Source organism: Pipra filicauda, unplaced genomic scaffold, assembly GCF_003945595.2.
Source record: "Pipra filicauda isolate LSUMZ 115617 unplaced genomic scaffold, ASM394559v2 scaffold78_size3787270_pilon, whole genome shotgun sequence".
Taxonomy (NCBI): domain Eukaryota; kingdom Metazoa; phylum Chordata; class Aves; order Passeriformes; family Pipridae; genus Pipra; species Pipra filicauda.
In genome coordinates, this window is record NW_024104964.1 from 1,785,455 (window position 1) to 1,801,842 (window position 16,388).

Sequence of the window (16,388 nt, forward strand, 5' to 3'; positions counted from 1 at the left end):
TCACAGTCACCAGCAAAGAAATCAGGGATGTACGGATGTGAATATGGATGTTGATATATCTGAGTGTATTATACTACAGCAACAACAATTACTGCCCACACACAGCTGCCCTAATTAATAATAATTGCACAGGGAGGGGGCTTTCAGTTCTCTCCCCCAGCAGCACCCTCAGCCCCGTGCTGGGCCAGGAGCAGCTCTCCTGCCACCTCCCCTGCCGTGTCACCGCTCGGAACCTCTTCCTGCAGCACAAACCTCTTCACTGTGCAAACATTCCAGGCAGGCCGTTGGAGCCTCAGGATGGTGGCACATCCCGTCACTTCCAGCAGAACAGCCCCACACAGGCCGTGCCAGGGTTGGTGCCACACGGGTTAAAGCCCCTTGGCCCGAGGGCTGGGGTGGCAGCGCAGGGGACACAAACACCGCTGTTTGGCCGGGGCTCTGATTGCTTTTCCTTCCAACGAGCCCCCTCATTAATTCCAAGAGTGGGAAGATGTGATTAAGAAATGGTTTTTATCAGTTTGAAAAATGGTAATGGGCCTGGCAAGGAGTGGGAAGCAGCCGCGCCGGGCGCTCCCCGTGCCAGCAGCACAGCTGGTGTTCCGCCAGAGCACCGGGAATGTGGCTCCCAGGGGTGAACCCCGGGGCATCCCTGTGCACTCCTGCTTCATGGTTCTTCCCCCAGACAGTGGCTGGGCACTGAACAGGCTCCCCAGGGCAGTGGTGACAGCATCAAACCTGTCTGAGTTCGAGAAATGTCTGGACAACGTTCTCAGGCCCATGGTGGGATTTTTGGGACGTCCAGTGCAGGGCCAGTAGCTGGATTGGATGATCCTGATGGGTCCCTTCCAACTCAGCATTCCCAGGGCATCTTTACGTCAGTGCTGGGGGCAAATTAATGAACACATAAAAAGAATCCAGAGAATTAATAAACACATAAGAAGATCCATCTATGAAGCAGGCCAGGAATTGCTGTTTGACCCTCTCAGCGAGAAAAACTCTTCTTGAAACCTCCGGTCCCTACCCCCACGAAAATTGTGGATTTACATCTGTTCTGCCTTAACTATGGGGGCTGAGAGTTGGCACCAGTGGGTCAATGTTCTGAGAGCAGTGCTGGGGTGTGTGGATGAAACAGAGCCACTCTCCACCCACGAACAGGCTCCTCCAAAATCCCCCTCCGTCCCACGGAGCTGGAAGTCAATGTGGTTCAACAAACCTGGGTGGTCTCCCCACCAGTTACCACCACAAAAATCCGTTTCCAGCTGTACCTGAGACCATCTGCCCACCTGAGCCACAGGTCTGCACAACATTCCCAAACCAAATGATCGTTTCCTGTTATTCCGGATGATTTTTACGGCTTTCTCAGGTTTTATTTCGTGGAAAACCCAATGTCATTACATTATTTAGGCCACTTGCCAACTGGTTAAATATAATTGACTAAATTAATTACTAAGATCAGTTTTACAGCGGATTAGGATAATTTATTGGGCAGTTTGTTGTTTTCCTAATAGTCTCACCTGATTGATGGAGAGCGTTGGCTGTAAATGTTTTTTATGGCTGAGGAGCAGCAAACACAAACTTAATCAGGTGTTCCACTCTGGATTGAGTAAACCCTGTGTACCTTGGGGAACGTGAAGGTGTAATTATTTGGAATGCCTGGGGAAATTTTAAGTGATTAAAGGGGAAAAAGCTCAGAGAGACACATCTTTTTTAAGCAGTTGTCTCAGGAGGCAGCTCCACCTCACCTCTGCTGAGCCTTGGGGTGATGGGGATGTAGAAAACTGCTGGACCTCAGGATTCACCCCAGGGAGCTTTTAATTTCTGCTGTATTGCCCCAGCATGGGTAAACTGGCACCTTTGGAGACTCAGTCTCAACATCCAATACCTATTTTTGGGCCAAAATTTATTGTTAGTGGCAAATAAACAGCAGAAAATTAGGAAACAATGACCCAAACTTAATGAAGAAGTTCAGAGAAGGAGGAAACCCTTTCCAGTTCTGCAGTGAGAGGTTCAGAGTTTACATCTCCCATAAAGGTACCACCTGCAGTGGGGGTGAGGCAAAGGATGATAATTTGGTTGCACCGACTCCTTTTAATGCAAAGAGTGAATTGTTTTCGGACTGCTGATGATTAATGTGGTTATTGATTAGTTGATCAATAAGGCCATGGTGTCTAATTATTGATAATCCTTCCCCAAATGAGAGATCCAGTGTAGGGAGTGCTACTTACAGAGCTCCAAACAGAAAGTGATTCAGTGTGAAGCCTGGTAATTGAAAGTCAAACTAATCCCATAAATTAAATCACAGCAATCCATAACATTTACCTGATAAATCCTTTGGAAAGCTTTATTTAACTCTCAGTGCTCATTGAGGAGGCTGTGGATGCACCCAGAGAGGTGTCCCATTTGAGGAGGAAAGTCTGGTTTTGGCGGTGCCTTTTATAAATATAAAATTGTAATTGAATATAATTGTTTAGAATAATGACACTGGTTTGGAGCATCTAATCCCCCAGGTGATTTGCTACACCTGAGTATGTTTTGGAAATTTAAAGAGACTGGTACCAATCACATGTACATCACCTGTACATCACATTGTTTGCCAAACTCTACCTCCAAGCCCTTTCCCTGCAAACCACTTATCTCATAAATAAATGGGCAAAAGCATCCTCGTTGCTTTTCCCAGGGACTCCTGGCAGCCCCTGCAAGACTTTTTAGGTACTTGGAGGAAAAATAATAAAACCTGGGACATGTGATCACATATTCTGGTAAGGAAACTTGTTATACCAATTAAACACCTCAACTTTTAGGTACCTGTTTCATCCCAACAGTGTCTTCTGTCACTGTGATACTTGAGAATCTAATTAGACCAAGTCTAAGTAAGTGAATTCAATCTGATAATCCTAAAAATATTCCACTCTGCAGTCTCTGCAAATGGCCAGGATCAGGCCAGTCAGATCCGTGGGCAGCGTGAATTCTCCCTGATGCCAGCGGAGCAGGAGCAGGCGATGATTTTCCACGGCTGGGGATCCCGAGCACTCGGATCTGCCGCTCCGAGGGGGCTGTGCCAGCACTTCATAAGTTTTCATTTTGCTGCCTGTCACGCCGCCCCTCTCGAACAAGCTGCAATTTGCTGTTTGTTCCTAATCTGATGTTATGGGTTTTTTGCCCAAATTCATTTAAGGAGCTGAAATAACAGGCGGCTCCGGCGGTGCCGAGTCGGAGCGGGGGGTTTATGAATCCCCGTCAGCGGCTCCCTGGCCCCACAAACCAGCTCATGCAAATCCCTGCAACACCTGAGGGGTGGGATATTGAGAAATCCATGTGTCAGACAAATCACATTGGACACCAACAAACCCTTCCCTTAATGCCAACTGTCACCTCCCCCTGCGCCTCCACCAGCGGCGCCGGCGGCACTTTGGGACTTTTCTCCCGTTTATTCCCGAGTTTCCACCACTCACCTCCATGAACAGCTCCTCTTTCTCCTGTTTGAGAACAATCCCTGTGATCTTCCTCAGTTCCTGCCTTCTGGCCCCTCAGCACAGGGCAGAGACCACGAGGCCTCACCCCGTGTCAGGTTCAACGCACTGCAAGTTTAATTCTGTCTCAGAGTCTCAAGGCTGAACTGAAGCACTTCCAAGCTCTTTCCTCTTGCCCAGGAGAGCTGTTTTCTGGATATTTAACTGATGGTGGAAGAGCCAAATGGATCTCCTGAAACTTTCTCCAGTTTCTAAGTAGCAGGGAGAAATCCTAAACCCATATACACATATTTTATCCTTCCTTTTTGTCATTAATTGTAGGGAAAAATTCATAACTCCTGCACTAACAACCAGTACAGTGACAAGTGTCCCACCTAGAGAGGTGATGGGCACCTTCTGGGAGGCCATGGATGCCTACCCGAGCAGAGGAAATGTTTCATGCAGAGGGATGATGAATTTGGGTGTACTAAAATGCTCTGCCAGGTCTTGGGCTGCAAATCTGCCCAGTTCTGTGAACAGAAGCTGTTCATTTGCCCTCTCCGATTTTTTTCTCCCAGTGGAAAGAAAAGAAGACAAAATAAACAGAATTACCTTTTTTTAAAGAAAGGAGTTTCCCTTTTAAAATCTGCCAATGGACTGTGCATTGGAACAGCATTTTGAAAAAGGCATTCATTAGGAATTTGTGTTAAATACAATGTAATGGTCCCCAAATGACAGCAGTGATTTGGTTCTAAAATTTGCCCCACATTTAATAACGACATAAATCACGTGTAAAAGATTCTTCACACCAAACAAAACTGCTTTACATACATAACCCTCATAATTTGTTTTTATTGAAAAGATTCCGACAGTCGAACATTATTTATGTTTTTAATTTGTCTGCACCACTAAATAACTCCCTCCCCGGTGTGCAGCCTTTGATGGGCACAAGGAGACAGGGCTGCTGCTCCAGGGGCTTTGTCCCCAGCTCCAGCCTCTGGTGTCCCCAGTGCCCAGGATGCCCAGGCAGTGCCCAGGGATCCAGCAGGATCAGCTGAAGCCACAGGGACTGAACATCCTTCTCCTCTCTGCAGCCTGGAGTCCAGCATGGGGGTTTGGAGCATGTCCAGGGAAGGGAACGGAGCTGGGAAGGGGCTGGAGCAGCAGGAACAGCTGAGGGAGCTGGGGGGGCTCAGCCTGGAGAAAAGGAGGCTCAGGGGGGACCTTCTGGCTCTGCAACCCCCTGACAGGAGGGGGGAGCCGGGGGGGGTCGGGCTCTGCTGCCAGGGAACAAGGGACAGGAGGAGAGGGAACGGCCTTAGCTGTGCCAGGGGAGAGTCAGGTGTGACATCAGGGAGAATTCCTTCACCAAAAGGTCTGTCCATCCCTGGCACAGCTGCCCAGGGCAGTGGTGGAGTCCCCTTCCCTGGAGGGATTCAAAAGCTGTGTGGGTGTGGCACTTGAGGACATGTGTCAGGGGTGGCCTTGGAATGGTTGGACTCGGTGACTTTAGAGGGTTTTTCCAGCCTAAATTCTGTGATTCTGTGACTTTTTAAATGCAGAAACATGCCATAAACAGCTGTGCAGGGGACAACCAGAGGTGGGTGTTGGCAGGGCTGTGGCAGCTGGGGGGTCCCTGAGGGCTGTGGCAGCAAAGCATCACCCGAAGGGGGCAACCCACCCCCACTGCTGCACCAGAGCCTGGCAAAGCTACAAAGGGCTGGAAGCAGGGGGAGCAGGGTGTCTGCAGGGAGGGGCTTGGCACTGCTTGTGACAGCCAGGAAAGGGCCACCGGTGTCTCCACTGCAGGGGACAAACCATCCATCTGTGCTGCAGAGGGTTGGGTGAGTGGAGGTCTGGCAAAGTGCACCAGGAACCCTCAGCACTGGTGAGTGGCTCTTCATGGGGAATGTCACCTCGCTGGGGCTGGAGCTGCTGGTGGGGGTGGCAGCCCCGGCCCCAGCTGCTGGTCCTGCTCCTGGAGACCTGGGCACAAACACACTCGGTGCTGCTCAGCTGCTGACGGAGCCAAAACACTCCAGGGTGTCCCCGAGTCCCAAAAGCCAGCTTGGTTTGAGCCTCCTGCTCTCCAGGCTCCCCAGCTGGGGCTGTGCCAGGGCACGGAGCCCCAGCCAGCACTGGGAATGCAGGGCCCAGGATCCTGCTGTGGAGCAATCCCTGACATTACCCCCTCACCATGGATGGTGAGGACTCCTGTGGATTCTGGCTCTGTTTGGGATGAATGCATTGCAGAATTTTGAATTTTGCCCTGAACTAAGGGGAGACCTGCCAAAGCCCTGGTGTCAGATGGGACACCCCTGGGTCCAGGCAGCATTTGGGGGTGTGATTTAACCTCCTGGTTATGGAAACATTAATAAAGTGTTTGCAGTTCCCCATCAAAGCCCCACGCTCAAGCCTTTCCTAAGCCCTCTCACACCATGGCATTACACCCGGAGAAACCTAAAAACAGTGTCCCCAGGGGAGCTGCACAAAGTAGCCAAAAAAACGAAATAGGTGTTACTCAAATATAAGCTGTGAAGTTGCCCTGGAACACCACGATCTGTCCTTGGGGTGTGAGGTTTGGGCTTGGGGCATCCCGGGTGCCAGTCCAGGGGAAGGCTGTGTGCCCTGCCTGGCTGGTCCCTCCACGGGATGGGGAAACTGGGGGCATCCTTGGTGCTGTGCTGGGCTCTGGGCTGCCTGGAGGAGGGACAGTGCCCCAGAGCTGCCTGTGTGGGACCTGAGCTGTGCTGGGGCATCTCTATCCGGACACAACTCCGTGCCACGTGCTCTGGGATGACCCTGCTGGAGCAGGGAGGTGGGACCAGGTGACCCACTGTGGGCCCTTCCGTGATCCATCCTGTGATCCTGGGGATCCTGGAGGGCAGGGACCGTGGGATGTGAAAGCGCTGGGGTTTGGGGTTTTCCTTCACCCAAGAGCAGCACTAGGTAAAAATCCCTTGCACCGATGGTGGGCGACACTCGGTCAGACGCCCCTTTCCCGGGGGCAGCGCCCTCCCCACGCCCCCCGGGAGCACCGGCGGGGCTCGGGCACTCCCTGCTCCCACCCAGCCGCCCCTTCTGCCGCCTAATCCCATTAGGGGTCGGGGAGAGCCGGACAATCCGATTTGGCGCAGGGAGAGCCCCTCTCGGGCTCGGTCCCAGAGCGACTCCATCCTCTCCCAGCGCGATCCCGGCTCCTCACACGCGCCCGGCATTGTGAGCTGTGACAGCCTGATTTAATCTGCAGGAGGCTGAATGCCTCTGACCACTGCGCCGAGTCATTAACCTTGACTCGCATAATTGAATTCAAGGTTGATTGCCTGTGACCCTCCTCGGCGAGGTCCTCAAAATGTACATATTCATTATGAGGCGCGCGGCTAAATGGATTGCACAGTGAAAGCTGTAGCAATCAGCCTGCTTGGTATGCGGAGGGCGAGGAGGGCACTAATTGCATGTTAGAGCTGAGGATTAGATTATGAAAAGAGTGAGAAAATGAAGATAGATCCCCGTGACACTGTCAGATTAAGGGCAGCCACGCACAGGAATATGACATGGAAATTTACGGCGCCGTTAAGGGAAGGGACGTCGGGAAGGGGGTGTTGGATGTAATTTTTTTTTTTTTTTAATTCGCATGTATTTGCTCAGTTATGAGCTATTTGAAGGCACAGGCTGATAAATGCATATTTTAAACCTCAATAAATTAAAGCTGGAGCGCTCCGGGTGTCTCTGGATGGCTGCTATGAGGAAGGTGTGCTCTCACCTACCTGTTGTTTAGCACAACCCTGAGCAACCTGCTCAGGTGGAAGGTGCCCTTTCCCACGGCAGGGGGTTGGAATGAGATGGTTTTAAGGTCCCTTCCAACCCAAATCATTCCATGGTGATTCTGTGACTACAAGTCGCCCACTGTGCAAATACCCAAGGACTGTGATGGGCCCAGGATGCTCCCGGTGGGATTCCAGCAAAGCCCACACTGGGCAGGGGGCAATGTCTGAGCCCCCCAAAGCCTTGCCTTGATCCAAGAAGGGTTTCCCACACCCAACCCTCCTGCCTGGCTCCATCCCAGAAGGAAGGGGAAGAGGGAAGGTGGCCATGAACAATCTGTGGGCTCAGGTCACTGCTGTTGTGATAACTGGGGAGGATTTTCCCATGTTTTGCTGCAACTCCAACCAGATGTGATTTTTTTTTTTTTTTTTTTTTTTTTTGCATTAAACAAAAGATAAGTACAAAAACATTTTGGCCACAGGGGATTCTGATTCTCAATGTGCTTTTAATAACTGTTTGTAAAACATTTAGGAAAATCTATGGCAACATGTTTAGGAAGGGAGGAAAAATCAAGTTATTCTTGCCTGAAGTTGTTATTCTGGTATCTAAACTTTATGAATCATCCTGTGTGGGCCAATTTCTAGTCAGCCACAGTGTGGAAGAGAATGGAAGCGCCTGAATTTATTCCATGTAAAATTGTTTAATAAAGATGCTAATTGGCTTAAAATCTATTAATAACTTTATACTAATTTGGATGTCCAAACCCCTGCAGTCTAACACAGCAAACCCAACCCAGTTCAAATGGATGTTCTTGTTAGGATTGATGGCAATGTGTAGGCCCCAAGTCTGTGCCAGCTCTTTAAGGTTAATCATGTTAAAATCAGGCTTAAAATCCCAGAATGGGTTGGGTTGGAGGGACCTTAAAGCTCATCTCATTCCACCCCCTGCCATGGGCAGGGACACCTTCCATGGACCAGGTTACTCCAGTCCCTGTCCAACCTGGCCTGGGACACTTCAATCTGCCATAAAACAGTGTTTGAACTCCAGCATTTCTGGAGGTGGAAGCCGAACATTTAAACCCCAATCCAAAGGCTTTGCCTGTTGTTAGGGAGCAAAGTTCATGTTGTAAATGGGGTAAGAGCTCATGCAGGTTTTTATCCCAATCCTACAAATGGAAACAGAAGATTTTGGGAAGGTTTTCCCTTCCTATTCCCTGTTGTTGTGATTTCATGTGTCAGGGAGGCTGTGAACAGGCAGAAATCACCCAAATGGCTTCACAAAGGTACAGCCTGCACCTTTTCCTTGCAGCAATCTTATCTCTTATGCAAAGAACCCTCCTTTTTCCTAACAACCAAACCCTGGAAAGCTGCAAAGAGCTGCAGAGCTCTTGGGATGTCTTGGCTTCCCTTCAGGGAGAGCAGAGCTCCTCAGCTGGGCTGCTCCCTGCTAACGGCCTGTGTCCCTCAGCCACCTCTCCAGAGCAGTGCCTCCATTAATCTGATCAAATTCCCAATGTCCAGAGCTCGTGGTCCGGTAGCGACACCAGGATTGTGGGTGGCACCACATCCAGAAACATAAACCCTGTGAATCGCCAGAGTTTTGGGGTTTCTAATACGCTGAGGACATAATTAACAGGAATAACTCTGCGGTTTCAATCAGAGGGCTCTGTCCTGGAAGGAGGGTTTCTAACTCAATGATATGTCAGGATGGTGCTGGATGAGTCTGACCGGAATTTTTATCTCCTGCTCATTAAATTACCGCCGTGTATGACTTTATAAGCACTGAAAGTCAAGGCAAATCGTTGCTGACTGACAATTTGGGATTGCTGGAGAGTGCAGGTTACCAACAGCTGTCTCCAGTTGAATAAGACTGACAAATTAGTCCTCCTGCTCCCTGGACAAGGCTGTAATAAAATCACCCTGCCACGTGTGGGTGTCTCCCGTGTGGGAGGGCGGCGGCACCCCCCGAAAGACAAAAATAGTCATTTATTCACAGGGGGGAAGAGAATTAAGTTTATAAAGTCTTCAGATACAACAGCAGCACATTGCTCTGTGCAGTTACACACATGCAATGAGACAGCTAAAATCCATTTGTCTCCAAAAACCCCTTTGATTGGTTTCAATTTATGAATGAGCCGCGGAGAGCGCAGGAAGTGCCCAAGGAATGCAAATGAGGTGGCTGTGCCATGGTCTGTGAAAAAGGCCCCCAGACATCTGATGAAGGAAATTTTCTGTGAGGAAACCCGGTTGCTGGCATTTTGTAAATCCTAAAAATACCCAAAGACAAATAGTCTAACTCACTACTGCTGAAATTTCATTTACTTACCAACCACACTAATGAGGCACTGCAGAGGGACTTCTAATTAGATCCACTTTATTCCTGTCACTGAAATTAATTTATTTTCCTTCAGCTTCTAGAACTAGTTTGATATTTTCCTGATTTTTAAGCCCAGGCAGTACAAAGGCTAGAAAAGCTGGGACTGGCTCTGGTATTTACACCCACCTCATGGCTGGAAGTGGAGGGTTTGGTGCAGGTTTTATCCGGAGCCAGAAGATCTTTATCAGCACGTTTGGGGCAACTCTGTGCTGACCACGAGGACAGGGGATGGTGCAGGCCCTGGGCTCGGGGTCCCCAGAGCCCCGTGAGGGCTCTAAGTAAGCACTAAAGCAGCAATATTGTGCCACTTGGCGATTTCCTGCCTCATGCATATTCAAAGGGGGAAGAGGCTGGATGCATAATTCATCAGCCATTACAATTGCATTAGACTATTTATACTATTACTTCGGTAGCTGTTTAAATTAAGGGTTACAAATGGCTCGTTTGTTTTCTGCTGCTCTGGCAGGAGGGTTCAGCTCCTCGAAGCCCAGGGAGGGCTTTGGCCAGGGCGAGGGGTGCAGGGGGATCCCTGTTAAGGGCACCCAATAAAGTTTGCAAACTTTGTGTCCTGCTGCTTTCCTTGCCATCAGCTTTCCCCCACGAAATGGGTGGAGCCCCCAGTTTCCAACCCCGGGGGGAAGCTGAGCCCCATCACTTGAGGATCCAGGAGAAGCTGATTTGGACACTTGGAATGCCAAATAAATCCCAGTTGTGCCAATGATTGGGCTCAAAATCACCCTCTTCACACCCTAATAAAACCCAGAGAAACATGGGAAATCCTCAACTGGTAACTAATTGTCAACTAACTACCAAACCCCAGCTCTTGATGCCCATATTACGACTGTTGGTGCCTTTCCAAACATTATTTTATTAATATGAATAATATATTAACTATTGAACAGTCTGGACTTCATCCAAACCACTCTGTTGTAAGTGCTTTGCTCAGACTTACCAAGGATATTTACTTCTCTAAACAACAGGCAACATTTGTATCGGTTTTGGTTTTATTATTGTTTTACTAAATAGTTGTGAGAGCACCAAGAGAGGGATCTGAAGATTTTCAAAACGATTTGAAAGATAGTCCATAAAGTGCTTTACATCTTCGGGAGTTTAAAAGGTGAATTACTGTTCTTTAATAATTTAAAGAAATCCCTCCAGAATGCATTTTTAAATGTATTTCCAGCTAAACACAGGTTCCTGTTCTCTGTTCTCATCACCAGGGGATCACGTCAGGATGAATCACAGCGAGGGAGCCGCAGTCAGGGCTGTGTAATCTAAAGCAAAGCTGCCAAGGGAAGATCTGCTCCCCAGGGACAGCCGGCAGATACCGACGGATGATCTCTGCTCATTACCATGTGCCCAGGTCACGGACCAGAGATGGATCTGATTTAGATGAGACTCAAAATTCAATTTCTCAAAGTTTACTTAAAATGACTGAGACTCACAACCGCTCTCCTGGAGGGCTGAGGCATTAAAGCTGAGAGAGGTTTAGATGAGATGTCACGTCAGGCCTCTCCTTTGCAGTGAGAGGTCCCGGCTAGAGCTTGGTGACCAGGAGCTGGGCTCAGTGATCCCTGTGGGTCCCTTCCAGCTCTGGTTACTCCAGGGTTCTATAAGTAGGAAGAAATTGTTCCCTGTGAGGGTGGGCAGGCCCTGGCACAGATTTTGCCCAGAGAAGCTGTGGCTGCTCCTGAATCCCTGGAAGTGTCCAAGGCCAGGTTGGAGCAACCTGGGCTAGTGGAAGGTGTCCCTGCCCATGGCAGGGGGTAGCACTGGGTGGGCTTTAAGGTCCATTCCCACCCAAACCAGTCTGGGATTCCATGATTCTGTGAATAAAGGAGGGATGCTTTCGGTTGGGGTTTTGGTTTTTTGGTGGCTTTATTTTGGTTGGTTGTTGATTTACACAATTTTTTCTGCCAAAAATCCCTTTAAAGACCGCATGAAGCTGTTGTCCAGGTTTAGTAAAATCAGAGTAAAAATCAAGTGGGAGTATTTATCTTCAGGCTGCATTCCTGGGGAGGTGAGGACAGGGAGAATCAGTCCCACTGAGGGACAGGTCTGTAAATCTCAGCTGGGGCTGGAGGGTGGTGGTGCCCAAATCCCCTCGGATGATGTGTCCACGTCCTCTCCTCTTCACTGCAGAAGCAATTTTTGCTGTCCAACTTGTTCAAATTTTGCTGAGCACCATCCAAACTCACTCTGACATGAGTGTGGACAGTTATGAACATCCACTGGGATGACAGTGCTGCCTCTGCTCCCTGCACTCCTCCAAACTCAGCATGTCCATCAGTGCCTCCAACCACAGACGTGGGAAGAGTTTAACCCTCCCCAGGCTGCACAGACACAAAGGATACCAGCAGACAACTCTCATTTATAAACCCTCAAATTCACGCCAGACTTTCATTAACCCTCCCCTAAATGTGCTTCTTGCCCGACAGACCCCTCAGGAAGCAGAATTTCACCTCTCAGCTTTCTGAATCTCTGCAGATTCCTGCCTCGCTGTTTCACCCCATCCCACATCCCGGGGGTTTGGCTGGGACAGGGATGGTCCCACCATGCCGGGGTTAACCCGCTGCAGCTGGAGGGAGCTCCCTGCTCGGGTCTGAGGATGCTCTTCCAGACAGCCCATCATCTGCTAATGGGACTTAAGACAGTTGCTGCCTCATCGGCAGGAGCGTAATGATCGCTGGGCAGCGGAGAGGCCCATTATCCATCATCCATCATCCAGAGTCCTCCTCTGATGATAATGATTTCTTAGTTCAACAGGAGTGCACAGGGACCTCTCTGCTTTGGGCACCGCTGCAGTTTAATATCCTGAGCGAGACAAACACAGGCTGTGTCTGGGCTGCAGGGCCGGGCACCCAGCGCTGTGCAGGGCAAACACAACGAGGCTTCCCTCAAAGGCTTGGAGGATATGCAAGATCCCAAGAAAACCTGGGAAGTGCCTGTGTTTCATGCAGCAGGAGCAAGGTCGCTCCCCTCCCTGCCCAGTGCACGAGTCCCTTCCAACTGAGCATATTCTGGAATTCTTTGAGAGGAAGATTTGAATGAAAAGCATCGGATCAGGAGGGGAAGAGAAGAAAATAACTGAAAGCTCTTCAAAATCCATTTGTACTTCCTATTTCATTTTTCTCCAACCCAAACCATTTTCTGATTCTCTGATTATTGACTGACTATTGGCATTTCAATAATTACAATTAATGGATTTAAACAGAAAGAGTGTAGATTTAAATTGGGTATAGGAAGAAATTGTTCCCTCTGAGGGTAGTGAGGCCCTGGCACAGGTTGCCCAGAGAAGTTGTGTCCCTGGAAATGTTGAACAGGGCTTGGAGCAAGCCTGGGATAGTGGAAGGTGTCCCTGCCCGTGGCAGAGGGGTGGAACTGGATGGGCTTTAAGGTCCCTCCCAGCAGCTGGTTCACCATGCTGGTGACCAGTGTCACAGTGATGCTGTGATCAAGGATGTGCTTCCCTGTCCCCCTTCCCAGCTGGAGGAGCTGCACTCTCCGCTGGCAGGGAGAGGGTGAAGGCACCTGGCTGACACTATCAGGAACTTCAAGTCCAATAAACGATGCTCAGAAGAAATACAATAGCGGGAGCAGAGCCGCCGCTGAAAATTAAATCTGAAAGACAAGTATTTATTCTTCTCGGACCTCCTCGAGGAACACGGGCACACCAGCAGCATGTTAAACAGGGCAGAGGTGCAGGGAGACAAATGTCCAGGCAGCTCCCCTGCAATATCCATTTGAAAGAAGCTTAGTGCCACGAGGCTTTCATCTCAATATTCCTGAGGCCGGATTTGAAAGTGCTTAAGGTTAAATATTACTCACTCTCGGAAAGAACATCTCCATCTGTCTCATAAAAAAAGCTTTCAGTCTTGGAGGTACTCAGGGAAACTCACCCATAAACACGGTCATTAGAGACTTCAGAGGGGAAAAAAAAAAATCCAAGGAGAAATTAGCCTTTCAAATCCAGCAATGTTTAATCCCACAAAGCCTTATACATGAAATCTAATCCATGTTTCCTGTGGAGCTGAGCCAGGGGGTGAGTGTGACCCCGCCTGAGGAGCCACTGCACAGCCGGGTCCTGCTTACCCACAGCAGGGTCCTGCTCGCCCACAGCCGGGTCCTGCTCGCCCACAGCTGGGCATCCCGAAGTGTGGGGCAAGGGGAAACCTTCCAGCAAACCCACCTGACCCCGAAGGATCCCAGAAGGATGATCCTGCCTCAGGATGAAGGCACTGGGTGCTCCTGGCTGTCTGGAGAACTGCTGCAGCATCTCAGAGATGCCAAGAGACTCTTGAAAAGTGGATTTAAGCCACTGTTTTTGAACATTTGTGGTAAAAGAGAGACCCGCAGTAGCTCTGTGTGATTTGGGGTGCAGTGCCCCGAGGCCTGGTGATGATCATTGCAGACTCCTTAAACAGAGAAGGGACATTTTTTTCTGGGCGGTGAAAGCAGCTGACGACGTCCCCGGGGACCTCCCGCAGCTTCCGAGGGGAGAGATCCTTGTCTTTTCAGAGGCTGACAAATGACAGAGCTCAGCAGCTGGAACGTGGCTCATGGAGCCCTGCATCCAACCCAGCGGGATGGTGATGGTGCCCTTGTGACCACCACATGGTGTCACCAAGCAGAGGGACCAGCAAGCCACAAGAAACCCGTCCCACAGCTGGAAACACCATGGGAAACATCATCCACGGAGAGATGGCCCAGAGGAAGCTGGTGGGAAGCTCTGCTTTAGGAATCACTCCCTGTTTGTCCCCGTGGAAGGAGAGGAGGTGGGTCCTGCTAATGCGGAGAGAAACTGGACTGGTTCTCCTCTCAGGTGTAAACCATCCTAAGGGTTATCCCAAGGCCAGGAGGTGAGGTCTGAAGTATCCCAGTCCTTACTATTGTCTGGTCTGTTAGAATAAAACCGATCTCAAGACTAAGATGTATTTAAACTGCTCCTCATTCTGTAAAAAGCACATTATTCTGCAGGATCTCCTTCAGCTTGAGACCTCTCCCCATGCCACCATCCTCATTCCTGCTGTATTTTCCCGCTGTGCTCAGCTGTGTAAGGCCCCAACATGACATGGGATGTCTTCTTCAACCCCCCCAAACTCCAGCTTAATGAGATTGGTCTGAAGATGATGCTGCACTGATCACTATGTGCTGACCTGGTGGCTGCACGGGGAGGCTACTGAGAAAATCTGAGTTTTAATATATTGATCATTGCTATTTGATTACCCAGGGAGAAAGGTTGGAGAGAAAATGCCAATAACAGTGCAAAGCTTGGAAGCAAATTAATGCTTTTCCATCCTCACAGTCCTGCCTCCCACCAGTGCAGAAGAGCAACATGAAGCACAGCATCACACTGAGAAGATGTGGTGGTGTCTTCTCCTTCCTACTGCACATGAAGTAGGGAAAGATGGGTTATTGTTACCAGTGTGGACTTGTCTTGCTTAAATTCTCCCAATCTGTGCCCTGGTCTGATGTGCCCAAAGGTCAGACCTCTCAAATGTGGGTGCTGGGACAGCCACAGGGGCTCCTCAGTCACATCCACGCAGGAAAAATGATGTCAGGAACCCAAAGCCAGTGTTTTCCAAACACTGAGAATAGGTCAGAAATAACAGCTCTGCTATTCTGGTTTCAAGTGACTCAGGAAGTTCGGAAAATAAAGTGCTATAAAAGTCAGAGGCACGTCCACCATGGATGGATATCCTGGGCACAAGGATTGTCATGGAGATTGGGATGCTTATCTGGAGATTGGGATGCTTATCTGGAGATTGGGATGCTTATCTGGAGATTGGGATGCTTATCTGGAGCCAGCTGTTGAGCGACGCTCCCCGAAACGGGCCCTGGCTTGGGTGGAAAATAAACACAGTGAGGAGACCAATAAGAGACCTCACAGAAACATACAAAAGGAAGAGAATCAATACCAATAAACTGCTTCAGATGGTGATTAATTAATAGCAATTAATTTTGAAAAGAAGAGGATATTGACCTAAATTGACAGAGGGAGTAACCTTTGAGCAATTCACAGCAAACGTCTTTAAAACAGAGTGATTAAGTTGTAGAAAGTAATAAAAAGGCTACACTGCCTCCAGGACGAGCTGAACCCAGCTTGGGAGTGGTGTCAGGAGAGCCTCTAATTAAACATTGGAGCTTGGTAAGGCAAATTGATGAGCTTGGCTCTGCCAGACGGGAGTTAAACAGCCATCGGAGTTCTCAATGTGTCCTTGGTACCAGGACAGCCAAAATTCCTGCAGAATAGCAAAAAATGCTGAAAGCTTTGCAATCCTGAGGTGCTACAGGAAGGAAGGCTCCATGGCAGGAGGTTGGAACTAGATGGTCTTTGAGATCCCTTCCAACCCCAGCCATTCTGTCATCCCATGACACCTCACCTCCTCAGAGGTCACGACCATTCCAAAACTTCCTTATTCATCAGAGAACAAGTATCCAGATTTTACCCCCTCATCCAGGCCCTGCTGTTGGATAAGGACCTATGCTTTACTGAAAGCCATTCCTGCAGGTTCCCTTACTCCAAGGAACCTTGGAATGTTTTGGCAGGTCTTTCCTTCTGACCCAAGCACACAGGTTGTCTTCAGGTGAGCAATGCTCCAGAGCCAGCCTGCACCAGAGGAAAGCCTGGCTTAGGCTGGGAATGAATCAAACCAACTGCGAACTGACATTACAGATGAAAGGACTAAACTCAGCTCTGATTAACTGCTGGTAAATAATTATGAGTGGTTGGTCATTGTAGGGCTGAGCGTGGCCGTGGCGTGTGGACACGGCCCGTGTTCACAGCAGACATGAGTC